This window comes from Triticum urartu, chromosome 7A, assembly GCF_056163025.1.
Source record: "Triticum urartu cultivar PI428250 chromosome 7A, HENAU_Tu73, whole genome shotgun sequence".
NCBI classification, from domain to species: domain Eukaryota; kingdom Viridiplantae; phylum Streptophyta; class Magnoliopsida; order Poales; family Poaceae; genus Triticum; species Triticum urartu.
In genome coordinates this window covers 309,844,760-309,865,675 of record NC_141879.1, presented here as the reverse complement: position 1 = coordinate 309,865,675, position 20,916 = coordinate 309,844,760, and positions in this window count along the sequence as shown.

Sequence of the window (20,916 nt, the reverse complement as noted above, 5' to 3'; positions counted from 1 at the left end):
CCTTCGGAGACACCTGTAGAGCATCTTTATAATCACCTAGTTACGTTGTGACATTTGATAGCACACAAGGTGTTCCTCCGGTATTCGAGAGTTGCATAATCTCATAGTCAGAGGAATATGTATAAGTCATGAAGAAAGCAATAGCAATAAAACTTAACGATCATTATGCTAAGCTAATGGATGTATCTTGTCCATCACATCATTCTCCTAATAATGTGATCATGTTCATCAAATGACAACACATGTCTATGGTCAGGAAACTTAACCATCTTTGATTAACGAGCTAGTCAAGTAGAGGCATACTAGGGACACTTTGTTTTGTCTATGTATTCATACATGTACTAAGTTTCCGGTTAATACAATTCTAGCATGAATAATAAAAAATTATCATGATATAAGAAAATATAAATAACAACATTATTATTGCCTCTAGGGCATATTTCCTTCAGTCTCTCACTTGCACTAGAGTCAATAATCTAGATTACATAGTAATGATTCTAACACCCATGGAGTCTTGGTGTTGATCATGTTTTGCTCGTGGAAGAGGCTTAGTCAACGGGTCTGCAACATTCAGATCCATATGTATCTTGCAAATCTCTATGTCTCCCTCCTTCACTTGATCACGGATGGAATTGAAGCGTCTCTTGATGTGTTTGGTTCTCTTGTGAAATCTGGATTCCTTCGCTAAGGCAATTGCTCCAGTATTGTCACAAAATATTTCCATTGGACCCGATGCACTAGGTATTACACCTAGATCAGATATGAATTCCTTCATCCAGACTCCTTCATTTGCTGCTTCTGAAGTAGTTATGTACTCCGCTTCACACGTAGATCCCGCGACGAAGCTTTGCTTGGAACTGCACCAACTGACAGCTCCACCATTCAATATAAATATGTATCCGGTTTGTGACTTAGAGTCATCTGGATCAGTGTCAAAGCTTGCATCAACGTAACCATTTACGACAAGCTCTTTGTCACCTCCATAAACGAGAAACATATCCTTAGTCCTTTTTAGGTATTTCAGGATGTTCTTGACAGCTGTCCAGTGATCCACTCCTGGATTACTTTGGTACCTCCCTGCTAAACTTATAGCAAGGCACACATCAGGTCCGGTACACAGCATTGCATACATGATAGAACCTATGGCTGAGGCATAGGGAATGACTTTCATTTTCTTTCTATCTTCTGCAGTGGTCGGGCATTGAGTCTGACTCAACTTCACACCTTGTAACTGATACGTCTCCGTCGTATCTATAATTTTTGATTGTTCCATGATAGTATTCTACAACTTTCATATACTTTTGGCAACTTTTTATACTATTTTTGGGACTAACATATTGATCCAGTTCCCAGTGCCAGTTCCTGTTTGTTGCATGTTTTTTGTTCCACAGAATATCCATATCAAACGGAGTCCAAACGGGATAAAAACTGACGGAGATTATTTTTGGAATATATATGATTTTTGGGAAGAAAAATCCACGCGAGACGGTGCCCGAGGGAGGCACGAGGCAGGGGGCGCGCCCCACCCCCTGGGCGCGCCCCACCCCCTGGGCGCGCCCCTGACCCTCGTGGCCACCCCATAAGGCGATTGATGCCCTTCTTTCGCAGCAAGAAAGCTAATATCCGGATAGAGATCGTGTTAAAATTTCAGCCCAATCGGAGTTATGGATCTCCGTGAATATAAGAGACGGTGAAAGGGAAGAATCAGAGAACGCAGAAACAGAGAGAGACAGAGAGACAGATCCAATCTAGGGAGGAAGTCAAGGAAGAATAAGAAGGAGGGGGGCTCTCTCCCCCTCGCTTCCGGTGGCGCCGCAGTGCCACCGGGGGCCATCATCATCACCGTAATCTTCACCAACAACTTCACCGCCATCATCACCAACTCTTCCCCCCTCTATGCAGCGGTGTAACCCCTCTCTTACCCGCTGTAATCTCTACTTAAACATGGTACTCAACTCTATATATTATTTCCCAATGATGTATGGCTATCCTATGATGTTTGACTAGATCCGTTTTGTCCTATGGGTTATTTGATGATCAAGATTGGTTTGAGTTGCATGTTTTATTATTGGTGTTGTCCTATGGTGCTCTCTGTGTCGTGCAAGCGTGAGGGATCCCCGCTGTAGGGTGTTGCAATACGTTCATGATTCGCTTATAGTGGGTTGCGTGAGTGACTGAAACACAAACCCGAGTAAGGGGGTTGTTGCGTATGGGATAATGAGGACTTGATGCTTTAATGCTATGGTTGGGTTTTACCTTAATGATCTTTAGTAGTTGCGGATGCTTGCTAGAGTTCCAGTCATAAGTGCATATGATCCAAGTAGAGAAAGTATGTTAGCTTATGCCTCTCCCTCATATAAAATTGCAGTAATGATTACCGGTCTAGTTATCGATTGCCTAGGGACAAATAACTTTCTCGTAACAAAAAGCTCTTTACTAAAACTAACTTAGTTGTGTCTTGATCTAAACAGCCCCTAATTTTTATTTACGTAATCTTTGTTATCTTGCAAACCTATCCAACAACACCTACAAAGTACTTCTAGTTTCATACTTGTTCTAGGTAAAGCGAACGTCAAGTGTGCGTAGAGTTATATCGGTGGTCGATAGAACTTGAGGGAATATTTGTTCTACCGTTAGCTCCTCGTTGGGTTCGACACTCTTACTTATCGAAAGAGGCTACAATTGATCCCCTATCCTTGTGGGTTATCAAGACCTTTTTCTGGCGCCGTTGCAGGGGATCAATAGCGTGGGGTGAATATTCTCGTGTGTGTGCATTTTTGCTTTATCACTAAGTAATTTTTATTTGTTGTTCTTAGTTGTTCTCTATCTTTAGTTATGGATATGGAACACTAAATACCAAAAAAAATTAGCTTTGCCTGCTACTCATGGAGATTGAGAACCTCCTAAAACCCTCGATGCTCATTATGTGAAAGAGATTATGTACTACTTTGATAATACTGAGAAAACCCCATTCAATTATGTTATGGGAGACACGTTGGATCAATGTGAATACTTTAGGGATTATCGCTTGACTCAAAAAGGGAAACTATTATGGGATCAAATTTATATGTTGAAGTGGTATGCTAGGCAACTATGCTTGAGATATGATTATACTTGTTTCTCTAGGATGAAGGCTCCACACCTTCCCTTTTCATGCAAATTTAATGATAATGAAATCTTGGCTTCTTATGCTAGACGTATATATGATTACTATGATGTGGAACAAATAGAAGAATTTGTTGCTTTTAAGGGTGCTTATGAAATTGAATCTTTGTTTGAAAAGTATGAAGCTTTTGATGATGATGTTTATAGGCCTGAAAATTTTCTATATTGAAATATTGCTATGAGAATTATGAATACAATTCCTATATTGATGCACTTATTGAGAAAGTCTCCGCTGTCCAAGAAGAGACTAATATTTTGTAGGAGTCTATGGAAGTAGAAATTGATGAAACTATGAGCTTATTGGATGAAAAAGATGATGAGGAGAGGGAAGAACAAAAGGAGGAAGAGCGGATTAGCTACCCATGCCCACCCACCTTCTAATGAGAGTAACTCTTCAACTCATACATTGTTTAATTTCCCTTCGTGCTTACCGAAGGATGATTGCTATGATGGTTGTTATGATCCCGTTGATTCTCTTGAAATATCCCTTTTTGATGATGCTTGCTATGCTTGTGGCCAAGATGCCAATATAAATTATGCTTATGGAGATGAACTTGCTATAGTTCCTTATGTTAAACATGAAATTGTTGCTATTGCACCCACGCATGATAGTCCTATTATCTTTTTGAATTCTCCCGACTACACTATATCGGAGAAGTTTGCACTTATTAAGGATTATATTGATGGGTTGCCTTTTACTATTACACATGATAATTTTGATAGATATAATATGCATGTGCTTTCTGCTCCTACTTGCAATTATTATGAGAGAGGAACTATATCTCCACCTCTCTATGTTTCCAACATGGTAAAATTGCAAGAAACTGTTTATACTATGCATTAGCCTTTACTATGTGTGCATGAATTGTTCTTTTATGACATGCCGATGCATAGGAAGAGAGTTAGAATTCATTGTTGCATGATATATGTTACTTTGTGCTCACTACTAAATTACAAATCATTGTTAATTAAAATTGGCTTTGATATACCTTGGGATCCGGGTGGATTCATTACTTGAGCACTATATGCCTAGCGTAATGGCTTTAAAGAAAGCGCTGCCAGGGAGACAACCCGGAAGTTTTAGAGAGTCATTTATTTCTATTAAGTGCTTTTATATAGTTTAAAATCAAAAAAAATAAAGAGGGCAACCCAAAACTTTTCAAAAAGAAAAGTGAAAGTGAGATAGACGAGCATTGTGAAAGTGGGGGACGTCCTTGAACTTTGTTCATGCCCATGGAAACTTTGTGAATCTTAATTACAGAAAATTTTCAAAAAAAATAATTATCCCCTTGTACAACTCCATTGTATCATAAAAATAATGTGCCAAGATTTGCCTTTAGGATGTTTACTTTGCTTGTTGGTTTGTACGGTGCAGGACAGAAACTTTGGCTGTAGTATGTGATTTTACGTTTTTTACTAGAACGTCAAATGGTTCTCAAACTTTTTGCACTGTCTTTCTATACAAATTTTTTATTTTTCGTAATTTTGGTAGAATATTTGGAGTACCATAGGTATGGTGAATGTTTAGATTATTACAGACTGTTCTGTTTTAGACAGATTCTGTTTTTGATGCATAGTTTGCTTGTTTTGATGAAACTATCGATTTATATCACTGGATTAAGCCATGAAAAAGTTATATTAAAGTAGCTAAAATTAAAAAACAAAATATGAATTGGTTTTCAATAGTACTTCGAGTAGTGATTTGCTTTATTATACTAACGGATCTGACCGAGTTTTTTGTTGAAGTTTTGTGTGGATGAAGTGTCCGATGATCGAGAAGGTCTCGATGTGAGAAGGAAGAGAGGCAAGAGCTCAAGCTTGGGGATGCCCGAGGCACCCCAAGTAAATATTCAAGGAGACTCAAGTGTCTAAGCTTGGGGATGCCCCATAAGGCATCCCCTCTTTCTTCAACAAGTATCAGTATGTTTTCGGATTCGTTTCGTTCATGTGATATGTGTAATCTTGGAGCGTCTTTTGCATTTATTTTTCATTTTCATTTTATGCACCATGCTGGTATGAGGTAGTCCTTGGTTGATTTATAGAATGCTCATTGCACTTCACTTATATCTTTTGAGTATGGCTTTATAGAATGCTTCATGTGCTTCACTTATATCATTTGAAGTTTGGATTGCATGTTTCTCTTTACATAGAAAACCGCCATTTGTAGAATGCTCTTTTGCTTCACTTATATTTGTTAGAGCGTGGGCATATCTTTTTTAGAAAAAATTAAACTCTCTTTCTTCACTTATATCTATTTAGAGAGGTTACAGGAATTGGTCATTCACATGGTTAGTCATAAAATCCTACATAAACTTGTAGATCACTTAATATGATATGCTTGATTCCTTGCAATAGTTTCGCGATATAAAGATGGTGATATTAGAGTCATGCTAGTGGGTAGTTGTGGATTAGTAGAAATACTTGTGTTGAGGTTTGTAATTCCCATAGCATGCACATATGGTGAACCGTTATGTAACGAAGTCGGAGCATGAGGTATTTATTGATTGTCTTCCTTATGAGTGGCGTTCGGGGACGAGCGATGGTCTTTTCCTACCAATATACCCTCCTAGGGGCATGCATAGTAGTACTTTGCTTCGAGGGCTAATAAACTTTTGCAATAAGTATGTGAGTTCTTTATTACTAATGTTGAATCCATGGATTATACGCACTCTCACCCTTCCATCATTGCTAGCCTCTCTAGTATCGCGCAACTTTCGACGGTACCATAAACCCACCATATACCTTTCTCAAAACAGCCACCCATACCTACCTATCATGGCATTTCCATAGCCATTCCGAGATATATTGCCATGCAACTTCCATCATCATCATATACATGACTTGAGCATTCATTGTCATATTGCTTTGCATGATCGTAAGATAGCTAGCATGATGTTTTCATGGCTTTTCCATTTTTTATGTCATTGCTGCACTAGATCATTGCACATCCCGATACACCGCCGGAGGCATTCATATAGAGTCATATCTTTGTTCTAGATATCGAGTTGTAATATTGAGTTGTAAGTAAATAAAAGTGTGATGATCATCATTATTAGAGCATTGTCCCAGTGAGGAAAGGATGATGGAGACTATGATTCCCCCACAAGTTGGGATGAGACTCCGGACGAAAAAAATAAAAATAATAAAAAAAGAAAGGCCAAAAAAAGAGAAGGCCCAAAAAAATGAGAGAAAAAGAGAGAAGGGGCAATGTTACTATCCTTTTACCACACTTGTGCTTCAAAGTAGCACCATGTTCTTCATATAGAGAGTCTCTTGAGTTATCACTTTCATATACTAGTGGGAATTTTCATTATAGAACTTGGCTTGTATATTCCAATGATGGGCTTCCTCAAATGCCCGAGGTCTTCATGAGCAAGCAAGTTGGATGCACACCCACTTAGTTTCAGTCTGAGCTTTCATACACTTATAGCTCTTAGTGCATCCGTTGCATGGCAATCCCTACTCACTCACATTGATATCTATTGATGGGCATCTCCATAGCCCGTTGATACACCTAGTTGATGTGAGACTATCTTCTCCTTTTTGTCTTCTCCACAACCACCATTCTATTCCACCTATAGTGCTATATCCATGGCTCACGCTCATGTATTGTGTGAGGGTTGAAAATGCTGAAGCGCGTTAAAAAGTATGAACCAATTGCTCGGCTTGTCATCGTGGTTGTGCATGATGTGAATATTTTGTGTGGTGAAGATGGAGCATAGCCAGACTATATGATTCTGTAGGGATAACTTTCTTTGGCCATGTTATTTTGAAAATACATGATTGCTTTATTAGTAGGCTTGAAGTATTATTGTTTTTATGTCAAATGATAGACTATTGCTTTGAATCACTCGTATCTTAATATTCATGCCATGATTAGATATGTGATCAAGATTATGCTAGGTAGCATTCCACATCAAAAATTATCTTTTTTATCATTTACCTACTCGAGGATGAGCAGGAATTAAGCTTGAGGATGCTGATACGTCTCCGTCGTATCTATAATTTTTGATTGTTACATGACAATATTCTACAACTTTCATATACTTTTGGCAACTTTTTATACTATTTTTGGGACTAACATATTGATCCAGTGCCCAGTGTTAGTTCCTGTTTGTTACATGTTTTTTGTTACACAGAATGTCCATATCAAACAGAGTCCAAACGGGATAAAAACTGGTGGAGATTTTTTTGGAATATATATGATTTTTGGGAAGAAAAATCCACATGAGATGGTGCCCGAGGGAGCCACGAGGCAGGGGGCGCGCCCCACCCCCCTGGGCGCGCCCCTGACCCTCGTGGCCACCCCGTAAGGCAGTTGATGCCCTTCTTTCGCTGCAAGAAAGCTAACATCCGGATAGAGATCGTGTTAATACTTCAGTCCAATCGGAGTTACGGATCTCCGGAAATATAAGAAACGGTGAAAGGGAAGAATCAAAGAACGTAGAAACAGAGAGAGACAGAGAGACAAATCCAATCTCAGAGGGGCTCTCGCCCCTCCCATTCCATGGAGGCTATGGACCAGAGGGGAAACCCTTCTTCCATCTAGGGAGGAGGTCAAGGAAGAAGAAGAAGGAGGGGGGCTCTCTCCCCCTCACTTCCAGTGGCGCCGGAGTGCCACCGGGGGCCATCATCATCACCGCAATCTTCACCAACAACTTCACCGCCATCATCACCAACTCTTCCCCCCTCTATGCAGCGGTGTAACCCCTCTCTTACCCGATGTAATATCTACTCAAACATGGTGCTCAATGCTATATATTATTTCCTAATGATGTATGGCTATCCTATGATTTTTGAGTAGATCCGTTTTGTCCTATGGGTTATTTGATGATCAAGATTGGTTTGAGTTGCATGTTTTATTATTGGTGTTGTCCTATGGTGCTCTCCGTGTCGCGCAAGCGTGAGGGATCCCCATTGTAGGGTGTTGTAATACGTTCATGATTCGCTTATAGTGGGTTGCATGAGTGACTGAAACACAAACCCGAGTAAGGGGGTTGTTGCGTATGGGATAAAGAGGACTTGATGCTTTAATGCTATGGTTGGGTTTTATCTTAATGATCTTTAGTAGTTGCGGATGCTTGCTAGAGTTTCAATCATAAGTGCATATGATCCAAGTAGAGAAAGTATGTTAGCTTGTGCCTCTCCCTCATATAAAATTGCAATAATGATTACCAGTCTAGTTATCGATTGCCTAGGGACAAATAACTTTCTCATCACAAAAAGCTCTTTACTAAAACTAACTTAGTTGTGTCTTGATCTAAACAGCCCCTACTTTTTATTTTTGTAATCTTTATTATCTTGCAAACCTATCCAACAACACCTACAAAGTACTTCTAGTTTCATACTTGTTCTAGGTAAAGTGAACATCAAGCGTGCGTAGAGTTATATCGGTGGTCGATAGAACTTGAGGGAATATTTGTTCTACCTTTAGCTCCTCGTTGGGTTCGACACTCTTACTTATCAAAAGAGGCTACAATTGATCCCCTATACTTGTGGGTTACCAGTAACACAGGCAAGAACCCTTTCTTTGACTGATCCATTTTGAACTTCTTCAAAACTTTATCAAGGTATGTGCTTTGTGAAAGTCCAATTAAGCATCTTGATCTATCTCTATAGATTTTGATGCCCAATATATAAGCAGCTTCAGTGAGGTCTTTTGTGACAGCCTAGTTTTTGCATTCTCTCTTTTTTCGGACTTCAATTGCTTCTGCTTTGAATTTGGGGTTTTTGAATCAATTCAAATGGACTTAAACACGTGGGCATGTCCTTGATTTTCACCCAAGTGACCTATCCACCTCTCATTCAACATTCTTTCTCTGAAAAATCCCAAAATAACCCAAGGAATATTTTTCATAAAAGAAAAATATTCAATTTCTTCTATGAAATTCAATTTAGAGACTTGTGCTCCAAAGCAACCCTCATTTTTCTTGCTCCTAAAATCCTGAGAAAATTCCTAAATATTCTTTTGACCCTGGCCCACCTTCCTGAGTAAAAATATTGCATGACTTTTTGGAATATTTTTCCTACAGAAAATCATTTCTGTTCTAGCCCTAAAATGCACTTTCCACAGCAAGTACCATTTTCCTTGATCCAATGAGGCTGATTTTTCTTGAGCTTCATTACCCTCCTAAGTAAACCTTAACCCCAGGAGATCAGCCCTGATCACCTTCTAGAAGCCCTCCAAACTTGGCAGCCAAGTTTCTGTCCAGAAACTTGCCAAGAAGCTCAAGTCTCATCTGGTCGGCCTGGCAGTGTGACATGACCCTTCCTAGACCTAACACTGCACGAACAACACCCCGGACATGGTTTGGCATCTAGTGGGTGTCGTCTTGACCATGCTAGTGTGGTGACCGCGTGAAGACACGGCTCCGGCAATGCGCCCAACGCGCTCTACGCTGCGCCCGAGTGTTTGTTCATCGCATGATCGATCCAGAGCTCGCCGGTGACTGCCGCACTGCACCACCTCCTTCGTCTCCTCACCTTTGACCTCTCCCTAGCGCTTTCCGACGTCGGAGACACCGCAGCGGGCATGGGCACGACGCGGCCAAAGCCACAGTGCATCCCGTGCCCATGTCTTATTCTCCCACCACCTCCTATGCTCGTCCGCACTCTACACAGTCCCCGCGTGTGCACTGAGTCCCTCCACCACTCGCTGACACCGCTCGTCGTTGCTCGCCGGCTTCCAGAGAGCTCCGGCAGAGCCACGTACCCCTCTCCCCCTCCAGCTATAACTTCAGACCCCTCCAGCCTCTCCGAGCACTCCAACCCCACCGCCCAACCTCCACAAGCCGTAGCATAACCGTAGCCCGGCCGGGCAGGCCTCTGGCCGCCGTCCCCAACCTGAGCTCACCAGCGATCCCCACAGCCCCTCCTCCTCACTCTAGTGCCCCTCGAGCAAAAGCCACTACTCCGGCGACTCCCTGGTGGTCCACTGGTGCCATCGTGACTAGTTGGAGCCCCTGGAACTACCCCTCTCCATCGTCCTGCTCCTCTCGGGCGAGACCCGGCCGCAGTCGCCGCTTGTGAGCTTGGTTCCGAGCTTCTCCGGCCGTCTCTCATCGAACCACGGGTACAGGCAGGTGCGCCTCGACCCCCTCTCTCTTTCTATCCCTCGAGAACCAGCCAAGAACCTTGTTGGGGATCGTAGCACAAATTTCAAATTTTCTACGCATCACCAAGATCAATCTATGGAGTCATCTAGCAACGAGAGGGAGAGGAGTGCATCTACATACCCTTGTAGATCACGAGCGGAAGCGTTCAAGAGAACGGGGTTGATGGAGTCGTACTCGACGTGATCCAAATCACTGATTATCCTAGCGCCGAACGGACGGCACCTCCGCGTTCAACACACGTACGGAGCGGAGACGTCTCTCGCGCCTTAATCCAGCAAGGAGGAGGGAGAGGTTGAGGAAGAGAGCTCCAACAGCAGCACGACGGCGTGGTGGTGGTGGAGCGGCAGTACTCCGGCAGGGCTTCGCCAAGCTCTTAACGGAGGAGGAGAGGTGTTGGGGAGGGGAGAGGCTGCGCCTTGGATGTGGTATGCAGCCCTCCCCTTACCCCTCTATTTATAGGCGAAGGAGGAAGGGGGCCGGCCCCCTCTAGATGAGATCTAGAGGGGGGCGGCGGCCAAGGGGGGTAGCTTGCCCCCCAAGCAAGGGGGGCGCCCCCTCTAGGGTTCCCCCCCCCCCCAAACCCTAGGCGCATGGGCCCAAGGGGGATGCGCCCAGCCCACTTGGGGCTGGTTCCCTTTCCTCTACGGCCCATGAGGCCCTCCGAGAGAGGTGGCCCCTCCCGATGGACCCCCAGAACCCCTTCGGTGGCCCCGGTACAATACCGATATGCCCCCAAACCTTTCCGGTGACCGTATGACAACTTCCTATATATAAATCTTCACCTCCGGACCATTTCGGAACTCCTTGTGACATCCGGGATCTCATCCGGGACTCCGAACAACATTCGGTAATCACATACAAGTCTTCCTAATAACCCTAGTATCATCGAACCTTAAGTGTGTAGACCCTACGGGTTCGGGAACAATGCAGACATGACCGAGACAACTCTCTGGCCAATAACCAACAGTGGGATCTGGATACCCATGTTGGCTCTCACATGTTCCATGATGATCTCATCGGATGAACCACGATGCCGAGGATTCAAGCAATCCCGTATACAATTCCCTTTGTCAATCGGTACGTTACTTGCCCGAGATTCGATTGTCAGTATCCCAATACCTCGTTCAATCTCGTTACCAGCAATTCACTTTACTCGTTCCATAACACATCATCCCATGACCAACCCTTAGTCACATTGAGCTCATTACGATGATGTCTTACCAAGTGGGCCCAGAGATACCTCTCCACCATACGGAGTGACAAATCCCAGTCTTGATTCGTGCCAACCCAACAGACAGTTTCGGAGATACCCGTAGTGCACCTTTATAGTCACTCAGTTACGTTGTGACGTTTGGCACACCCAAAGTATTCCTATAGTATCCGGGAGTTGCACAATCTCATGGTCTAAGGAAAAGATACTTGACATTAGAAAAGCTTTAGCAGACGAACTACACGATCTTGCGCTATGCTTAGGATTGGGTCTTGTCCATCACATCATTCTCCTAATGATGTGATCCCGTTATCAATGACATCCAATGTCCATGGTCAGGAAACCGTAACCATCTATTGATCAACGAGCTAGTCAACTAGAGGCTCACTAGGGACATGTCGTGGTCTATGTATTCACACATGTATTACGATTTCCGGATAACACAATTATAGCATGAACAATAGACAATTATCATGAACAAGGAAATATAATAATAACCATTTTATTATTGCCTCTAGGGCATATTTCCAACAGTCTCCCACTTGCACTAGAGTCAATAATCTAGTTACATTGTGATGAATCGAACACCCATAGAGTTCTGGTGTTGATCATGTTTTGCTCGAGGAAGAGGTTTAGTCAACGGATCTGTGACATTCAGGTCCGTATGCACTTTACAAATATCTATGTCTCCATTTTGAACATTTTCACGAATGGAGTTGGAGCGATGCTTGATATGCCTGGTCTTCCTGTGAAACCTGGGCTCCTTGGCAAGGGCAATAGCTCCAATGTTGTCACAGAAGAGAGTCATCGGGCCCGACGCATTGGGAATAACTCCTAGGTCGGTAATGAACTCCTTCGCCCAGATTGCTTCTTGTGCTGCCTCCGAGGCTGCCATGTACTCCGCTTCACATGTAGATCCCGCCACGACGCTTTGCTTGCAACTGCACCAGCTGACTGCCCCACCATTGAAAATATACACGTATCCGGTTTGTGACTTAGAGTCATCCAGATCTGTGTCGAAGCTAGCATCGACGTAACCCTTTACGACGAGCTCTTCGTCACCTCCATAGACGAGAAACATATCCTTAGTCCTTTTCAGGTACTTCGGGATATTCTTGACCGTTGTCTAGTGTTCCATGCCGGGATTACTTTGGTACCTTCCTACCAAACTTACGGCAAGGTTTACATCAGGTCTGGTACACAGCATGGCATACATGATAGACCCTATGGCCGAGGCATAGGGGACGACACTCATCTTTTCTCTATCTTCTGCTGTGGTCGGGCATTGAGCCGTGCTCAATCTCATACCTTGCAATACAGGCAAGAACCCCTTCTTGGACTGATCCATATTGAACTTCTTCAATATCTTGTCAAGGTACGTACTTTGTGAAAGACCAATGAGGCGTCTCGATCTATCTCTATAGATCTTGATGCCTAATATATAAGCAACTTCTCCAAGGTCCTTCATTGAAAAACACTTGTTCAAGTAGGCCTTTATGCTTTCCAAGAATTCTATATCATTTCCCATCAATAGTATGTCATCCACATATAATATGAGAAATGCTACAGAGCTCCCACTCACTTTCTTGTAAACACAGGCTTCTCCATAAGTCTGCGTAAACGCAAACGCTTTGAGCATCTCATCAAATCGAATGTTCCAACTCCGAGATGCTTGCACCAGCCCATAGATTGAGCGTTGGAGCTTGCACACCTTGTCAGCATTCTTAGGATCGACAAAACCTTCCGGATGCATCATATACAATTCTTCCTTAAGGAAACCATTAAGGAATGCCGTTTTGACGTCCATTTGCCATATCTCATAATCATAGAATGCGGCAATTGCTAACATGATTTGGACGGACTTCAGCTTCGCTACGGGTGAGAAAGTCTCATCGTAGTCAACCCCTTGAACTTGTCGATAACCCTTAGCGACAAGCCGAGCCTTATAGATGGTCACATTACCATCCGTGTCTGTCTTCTTCTTAAAGATCAATTTATTTTCTATGGCTCGCCGATCATCGGGCAAGTCAGTCAAACTCCATACTTCATTTTCATACATGGATCCTATCTCGGATTTCATGGCTTCTAGCCATTTGTCAGAATCTGGGCCCGCCATTGCTTCTTCATAGATCGAAGGTTCACCATCGTCTAACAACATGATTTCCAGGATAGGGTTGTCGTACCACTCTGGTGCGGAACGTGTCCTTGTGGACCTACGAAGTTCAGTAGCAACTTGATCTGAAGTTTCATGATCATCATCATTAACTTCCTCTCTAGTTGGTGTAGGCACCTCAGAAACATTTTCTTGAGCTGCGCCACTCTTCGGTTCAAGAGGCAATACTTCATCAAGTTCTATTTTCCTCCCACCTACTTCTTTCGAGAGAAACTCTTTCTCTAGAAAGGATCCATTCTTGGCAACAAAGATCTTGCCTTCGGATCTGAGGTAGAAGGTATACCCAATAGTTTCTTTAGGGTATCCTATGAAGACGCATTTTTCCGATTTGGGTTCGAGCTTTTCAGGTTGAAGTTTCTTGACATAAGCATCGCATCCCCAAACTTTCAGAAACGACAGCTTAGGTTTCTTACCAAACCACAATTCATATGGTGTCGTCTCAATGGATTTCGACGGAGCCCTATTTAAAGTGAATGCGGCAGTCTCTATAGCATAACCCCAAAATGATAGCGGTAGATCGGTAAGAGATATCATAGATCGCACCATATCCAATAGGGTGCGATTACGACGTTCGGACACACCATTACGCTGTGGTGTTCCAGGCGGCGTGAGTTATGAAACTATTCCACATTTCCTTAAGTGTGTGCCAAATTCGTGACTCAAATATTCTCCCCCATGATCTGATCGTAAGAACTTGATTTTCCTATCACGTTGATTCTCAACCTCACTCTGAAATTCCTTGAACTTTTCAAAGGTCTCAGACTTGTGTTCCATTAAGTAGACATACCCATATCTACTCAAGTCATCAGTGAGGGTGAGAACATAATGATAGCCACCGCGAGCCTCAACACTCATTGGACTGCACACATCAGTATGTATGATTTCCAATAAGTTGGTTGCTCGCTCCATTGTTTCGGAGAACGGAGTCTTGGTCATTTTGCCCATGAGGCATGGTTCGCACGTGTCAAATGATTCATAATCAAGAGACTCCAAAAGTCCATTTGCATGGAGTTTCTTCATGCGTTTGACACCAATGTGACCAAGGCGGCAGTGCCACAAGTATGTGGGACTATCATTATCAACCTTACACCTTTTGGCATTCACACTATGAATATGTGTAACATCACATTCGAGATTAAATAAGACTAAACCATTGACCAGCGGGGCATGACCATAAAACATGTCTCTCATATAAATAGAACAACCATTTTTCTCAGATTTAAATGAGTAGCCATCTCGCATTAAACGAGATCCAGATACAATGTTCATGCTCAAAGCTAGTACTAAATAACAATTATTGAGGTTTAAAACTAATCCCGTAGGTAAGTGTAGAGGTAGCATGCCGACGGCGATCACATCGACCTTGGAACCATTCCCGACGCGCATCGTCACCACGTCCTTCGCCAGTCTCTGTTTATTCCACAGTTCCTGTTTTGAGTTACAAATATGAGCAACTGCACCAGTATCAAATACCCAGGAGCTACTACGAGCGTTGGTTAGGTACACATCAATAACATGTATATCACATATACCTTTAGTATTGCCGGCCTTCTTATCCTCTAAGTACTTGGGGCAGTTCCGCTTCCAGTGACTGTTTCCCTGGCAATAAAAGCACTCAGTCTCAGGCTTGGGTCCATTCTTTGGCTTCTTCACGGCAGCTTGCTTACCGGGCGCGGCAACTCCCTTGCTGTCCTTCTTGAAGTTCTTTTTACCCTTGCCTTTCTTGAACTTGGTGGTTTTATTCACCATCAACACTTGATGTTCCTTTTTGATTTCCACCTCCACTGATTTCCGCATTGAATATACCTCGGGAATGGTCTTTTCCATCCCCTGCATATTGAAGTTCATCACAAAGCTCTTGTAGCTAGGTGGGAGCGACTGAAGGATTCTGTCAACGACTGCATCATCCGGGAGATTAACTCCCAGCTGAGACAAGCGGTTGTGCAACCCATACATTTTGAGTATGTGCTCGCTGACGGAACTATTCTCCTCCATCTTACAACTGTAGAATTTTTCGGAGACTTCATATCTCTCGACCCGGGCATGAGCTTGGAAAACCATTTTCAGCTCTTGGAACATCTCATATGCTCTGTGTTTCTCAAAACGCTTTTGGAGCCCCGGTTCTAAGATGAAAAGCATGCCGCACTGAACCAGGGAGTAATCATCACTACGCGTCTGCCAAGCGTTCATAACGTCTTGTTCTGCAGGGAAAACAGGTGCTTCACCTAGCGGTGCATCAAGGACATATGCTTTCCTGGCAGCTATGAGGATAATCCTCAGGTTACGGACCCAGTCCGTGTAGTTGCTGACATCGTCTTTCAGCTTGGTTTTCTCTAGGAACGCGTTGAAGTTGAGGGCAACATTAGCGTGGGCCATTTAATCTACAAGACATATTGCAAAGATTTTTAGACTATGTTCATGATAATTAAGTTCATCTAATCAAATTATTAAATGAACTCCCACTCAGATAGACATCCCTCTAGTCATCTGAGTGATACATGATCCGAGTCAACTAGGCCGTATCCGATCATCACGTGAGACGGACTAGTCATCATCGATGAAAATTTTCATGTTGATCGTATCTTCTATACGACTCATGTTCGACCTTTCGGTCTTCCGTGTTCCGGGGCCATGTCTTTACATGCTAGGCTCGTCAAGTCAACCTAAGTGTATTGTGTGTGTAAATCTGGCTTACACCCGTTGTATGCGAACGTTAGAACCTATCACACCCGATCATCACGTGGTGCTTCGGAACAACGGACCTTAGAAACGGTGCACAGTTAGGGGGAACACTTTCTTGAAATTATTGCGAGGGATCATCTTATTTATGCTACCGTCGTTCTAAGCAAATAAGATGTAAAACATGATAAACATCACATGCAATCAAATAGTGACATGATATGGCCAATATCATTTTGTTCCTTTTGATCTCCATCTTCGGGGCGCCATGATCATCATCGTCACTGGCATGACACCATGACCTCCATCATCATGATCTCCATCATCGTGTCTTCATGAAGTTGTCTCGCGAACTATTACTTCTACTACTATGGCTAACGGTTAGCGATAAAGTAAAGTAATTACATGACGTTTATGTTGACACGCAGGTCATAAATAAATTAAGACAACTCTTATGGCTCCTGCCGGTTGTCATACTCATCGACATGCAAGTCGTGATTCCTATTACAAGAACATGATCAATCTCATACATCACATATATCATTCATCACATCCTTTTGGCCATATCACATCACACGACATATGCTGCAAAAACAAGTTAGAAGTCCTCTAATTGTTGTTGCAAGTTTTACGTGGCTGCTATAGGTTTCTAGAAAGAACATTTCTTACCTACGCCAAAACCACAACGTGATATGCCAATTTCTATTTACCCTTCATAAGGACCCTTTTCATCGAATCCGATCCGACTAAAGTGGGAGAGACAGACACCCGCTAGCCACCTTATGCAACTAGTGCATGTCAGTTGGTGGAACCAGTCTCACGTAAGCGTACGTGTAAGGTCGGTCCGGGCCGCTTCATCCCACGATGCCGCCGAATCAAGATAAGACTAGTAACGGCAAGTAAATTGACAAAATCGACGCCCACAACAACTTGTGTCCTACTCATGCATAGAAACTACGCATAGACCTAGCTCATGATGCCACTGTTGGGGATCGTAGCACAAATTTAAAATTTTCTACGCATCACCAAAATCAATCTATGGAGTCATCTAGCAATGAGAGGGAGAGGAGTGCATCTACATACCCTTGTAGATCGCGAGCGGAAGCGTTCAAGAGAACGGGGTTGATAGAGTCGTACTCGACGTGATCCAAATCACTGATGATCCTAGCGCCGAACGGACGCACCTCCACGTTCAACACACGTACAGAGCGGAGACGTCTCCCGCGCCTTGATCCAGAAAGGAGGAGGGAGAGGTTGAGGAAGAGAGCTCCAACAGCAGCACGACGGCGTGGTGGTGGTGGAGCGGCAGTACTTTGGCAGGGCTTCGCCAAGCTCTTAACGGAGGAGGAGAGGTGTTGGGGAGGGGAGGGGCTGCGCCTTGGATGTGGTGTGCAGCCCTCCCCTTGCCCCTCTATTTATAGGGGAAGGAGGAAGGGGGCCGGCCCCCTCTAGATGAGATCTAGAGGGGGGCGGTGGCCAAGGGGGTGGCTTGTCCCCCAAGCAAGGGGGGCGCCCCCTCTAGGGTTTCCCCTCCCCCTCCCAAACCCTAGGCGCATGGGCCCAAGGGGGGATGCGCCCAGCCCACTTGGGGCTGGTTCCCTTTCCTCTACGGCCCATGAGGCCCTCCGAGAGAGGTGGCCCCTACGGGTTCGGGAACAATGCAGACATGACTGAGACAACTCTCCGGCCAATAACCAACAGCGGGATCTGGATACCCATGTTGGCTCCCACATGTTCCATGATGATCTCATCGGATGAACCACGATGTCGAGGATTCAAGCAATCCCGTATACAATTCCCTTTCTCAATCGGTACGTTAATTGCCTGAGATTCGATCGTAGGTATCCCAATACCTTGTTCAATCTCGTTACCGTCAAGTCACTTTACTCATTCCGTAACACATCATCCCGTGACCAAACCTTAGTCACATTGAGCTCATTACGATGATGTCTTACCGAGTGGGCCTAGAGATACCTCTCCGTCATATGGAGTGACAAATCCCAGTCTCGATTCGTGCCAACCCAACAGACACTTTCGGAGATACCTGTAGTGCACCTTTATAGTCACCCAGTTACGTTGTGACGTTTGGCACACCCAAAGTATTCCTGCAGTATCCGGGAGTTGCACAATCTCATGGTCTAAGGAAAAGATACTTGGCATTAGAAAAGCTTTAGCAGACGAACTACATGATCTTGCGCTATGCTTAGGATTGGGTCTTGTCCATCACATCATTCTCCTAATGATGTGATCCTGTTATCAATGACATCCAATGTCCATGGTCAGGAAATCGTAACCATCTATTGATCAACGAGCTAGTCAACTAGAGGCTCACTAGGGACATGTTGTGGTCTATGTATTCACACATGTATTACGATTTCCGGATAACACAATTATAGCATGAACAATAGACAATTATCATGAACAAGGAAATATAATAATAACCATTTTATTATTGCCTCTAGGGCATATTTCCAACAAACCCCTCCTCACCGGCGTGAGCTCTGACGAAGCGTCGCCTTTGCTCTGTCTTCCTTCCCCTCTCTCCACACCTGACCGGTGGGGCCTGCTGTCAGTCTCTCCACTCGCGCTCGAAGTGATATGAGTGGAGGTGTATTCTGTAAATACGCCATCGACGTCACCCCTGGTTTTCTTTTAATTCAAATATTTGACCAGGAACTTTGACCAGCCATAACTTCTAAGCTATAAGTCCAAATGAGTTGATTCTTTTTGCATTGTGTTTGTTTTGAAAAGTTCTAGTAGCACACAAAATTTGAGATTTTTCCTTGCTGTCTAGAATTTCTGGTGATTTTCAGAGTGGTTCTTGATATTTTATTTTGCTATTTTTAAATATTTTCAGAGGGATAAGCTTGTCTTGAAGATAACTAGGAGTGTGAACCTCCTCTGCACTAAGGCAAGCCACACCAACATTTGTACGGTTTCATTTCAATATCTATGATTTTTTTCCAACTTGAATATGAGTTATTTTCATGCATTTGATTATTTAAATGAATAATGCTTAGTGTTAGTTATTTTGTCATGTTTGAAATGCTTGTTTATGGTACTGGTTCAATGCATGAGTTAGTTTAAGGCAGTAGAAGAAATTTTTATTGTATGATTATGCTTTTATGAATAATGGTAGTTTATTTATGTGATAAATTGATTTTGATATAATATGGTATAACTAAAATGATGAGTGATAAAAACCAGTAAAGTAGAACCAGCAAAGTTTAATGATGAGTAGTGCAAGAAGGAAATTTTGATGATGTTGATCTGTTCACTTTGAGTGGTATGTTTTGCATGTCGAATTGTTGCATGATCATGGCATATGATGACTCGAGTTATTTTATTTTCAAGTTAAACCTGATGTTAATTCAACTTGAACATAACGTTGATCGAGTCATGGTGCCACTGAATCGAGTTTTTCCCAGTGCGACCACATTTGCCTTTATGGGAAGGTCTTGATTCGGCCCATCATGCCTCTGGTCGATACCTCCAACGAGGGAAGGTTATGGGCGTGTGGTACCCTGGCCCGGTAAGCATACATAACCTTGTGTGCCCGTTTGTTGTTATGGTACCTTGTCCCTGTTTGGGACCGTTTTCGCCACGACGGTGGTCGTTGATGCCTTTGGTAGGCACGGGGCCACCCATGACTTAGCCCAGTGGGGAGTTAGTCGGAGTGGCCGGGAGAGTGTCATGGCAATGGGAGGGTTTTTTCGGAATGCCATTGGTCCACCTGAATGGGAAAACGAGGCCATGGATTCCGTGGTGCGGGTAAAGTGCGCTACCTCTGCAGAGTGTATTTAATCTATCGATAGCCACGTCCACGGTTACGGACATAGCTCATGAGTAAGTCACACCATGGATCAACATTAATAAGACATCTTGCACACTAAATGTTTGTTGTTTGGCACTGTTTATGCGATGGTTTGAGAGATCATGAAGATGATCATCGTCGGAACCAAAGTGTTGGTTTCTTTTGTGATCCAAGTATGATCACCGTTCGGTAATGAGGTAACCCGTCTGGTAAGAGAGTCCCAGTGACTCGGTGCACAAGTTAATTTCACAGCATCAGTAGTATGGTTTGCATTGCATTAACCTAATTAGTTTTCATGATATTGTTTGCCATTATGCTTATGTTTTTTGTGAGCTTGCAAGTACATTCAATGTACTGACCTGGCGTGTCATGCCAGATTTTAGGAAAGTCATATCGGATCAAGGAGCTTCCCGTGTCTAGACCGTGTCCACATCGGTGTCCCTGTGCTATGGAGTTCCACTTCGTCGTCGTTCCGATGTCGCGTAGTTATCGTGATCGAGGCCCTCTCATGTTCATTAAATAATGTACATATTGTTCAGCCACACGATGTGTGCCGCTTGGCCTCGCTACTTGATGTAATATCAAACCTATGTTTCCGCTAGTATCAATAAAGTGGTTGTTTTCTGTACCAAGTTGTTGTGTGTTGCCAGAAGACTTGATCTCTGGGCTGACAATGCAAGGTAAAATGGTTGCTTTGAGCCGGGGTGCCAGATCTTTCATTGAAAAATTCTTATTCAAGTATCCTTTTATGCTACCCAAA